Genomic DNA, 1856 nt, shown 5'->3' on the forward strand with positions numbered 1-1856 from the left:
AAAATCTAAGCAGAATTAAATCGAGTCCATAAAACTATAGAAAGAATCAACAATACTCAAAGTTGGTTCTTTGAAAACATTAACAAAATTGACAGACCCTTAGCAAATCTTACCAAAAAAGAAGGGAGCACACCCAGATAAACAAAATCACAGATGAGAATGGTAATATCATGACAGAAATTACCAAGATCCAGAGCATCATGAGGGAATAGTTTTCAAACCTTTATGCCAACAAATTTGATTATCTAGAAGAAATGGATGAATTTCTAGACAATATTAACATACCCACACTGAACCAAAAAGACGTAATCCAACTAAACAGACCTATTTTCAGCAACAGAAGGAGAATATGCAATAAGAGATCTTCTATCCAAGGAAAGCCCAGGGCCAGATAGATTCACATCTGAATTCTATAAGGTCTTCAAAGTAGAGCTCACACCAATACTCCTCAAGTTCTTCAATGAAATTGAAAATGAAGGCTCTTTACCAGACTCATTCTACAAAGCCACTATAACCTGAATCCCAAAACCAGACAGAGATTCATCAAAGAAAGAGAAGTATAGACCCATTTCTTTGATGAATACTGATGCAAAACTTCCCAACAAAATACTGTCCAACCATCTTCAGCAACTCATGAAAAAAAATTATACAGTATGATCAAACAGTATTCATCGCAGTGGTGCAAAGCTGATTCAACATATGCAAATCAATTAATATAATTCAACACATCAACAGGAGCAAGGACAAGAATCACATGATTGTCTCAATAGATGCAGAAATGACATTTCGTAAGATCCAACGCCTCTTTATGCTAAAAGCTCTGGAGCAACTAGTAATCCATGGCTTCTGAAACATTTACTATATACATGAATCCTATTCAACTGTGGAATAAAAATTATATATTATTATACAATCTCATGGATTCCTTTTTTGCTTGTACTTGGATCATACTTTGAACATTAAAGTTTATTGTTAATCACATTAAAGGGTAGATCATTTCATTGGAAAGAATTTTAAGTTGGTTGTTCACCATCCTTGTTTCCTATACTGACTATCAGACATTTGACATAAGAATTGATCAAATCACAAAAATCTTCATGTTTTTATTTCTTTATCATTAAATGTGACTGCTTGACTCCCTGCTGTCTACTCACTTGCACAGTTTTACTATTTAACAAAGAGTTGAAATATTAAACATGGCATTGTTCTTAGTTATACTAATTTATTGAGTACTTATCCATGAGACAGAATATATATGCATACATATATTTAATTTTCTTAAAGGCTCAAATAATCACAATAGCTCCATTTAAAAATAGAAATAAGTAGGATTATGAAACAACCCTTCCAAAATTCCAGGATAATAACTCTTAGAAGCCAGGGTTTAAAAATATATTTCATGTGCTTGCTTCCACAGCACATTTATAAAAATTGGAATGATAGTGAAAAGATTACCATGGCCCCTGTGCATAGATGGAAAAGATGGCATGCAAATATGTGAAGAATTCATATTTTTCAAACAATCTCTTATTATTTCTTGTTCTTAAACCAAGTGATATAAAAGCACATATTTGACTTTATTTGTATATATGTATTTGTTAATATTTTGGCCACTAATTTTTAGTTTAGAAAGGTGAAATTCATCATTACAGATAAAAAATTAAACTTTAACTTAGGCTGTATGTTTAATCAAGGAAAAAGGCTTTATTTACAAAACAAATGAATCTTATTATCTTTTTTTTCCTTTAGCTCCTATTTTTGCATATTGTTTTCACTCAGGGAATGCATTCTTATTATTCAAACTCAGTGCTTCCTAAAGAAGATTTCATGAAGGGGCCCCTTTTTTCTGTCTCTGA

The 1856-nt window shown here is 31.7% G+C and overlaps 1 pseudogene; it reads left to right on the plus strand.

Moving 5' to 3' along the window:
* The first annotated feature begins 1401 nt into the window (after positions 1 to 1401).
* LOC150056480 (U6 spliceosomal RNA) lies at positions 1402 to 1517 on the plus strand (annotated as a pseudogene).
* The last annotated feature ends 339 nt before the right edge of the window (positions 1518 to 1856 follow it).

This window comes from Megascapheus bottae, chromosome 12, assembly GCF_031878675.1.
Source record: "Megascapheus bottae isolate mThoBot1 chromosome 12, mThoBot2.hap1, whole genome shotgun sequence".
Taxonomy (NCBI): Eukaryota; Metazoa; Chordata; class Mammalia; order Rodentia; family Geomyidae; genus Megascapheus; species Megascapheus bottae.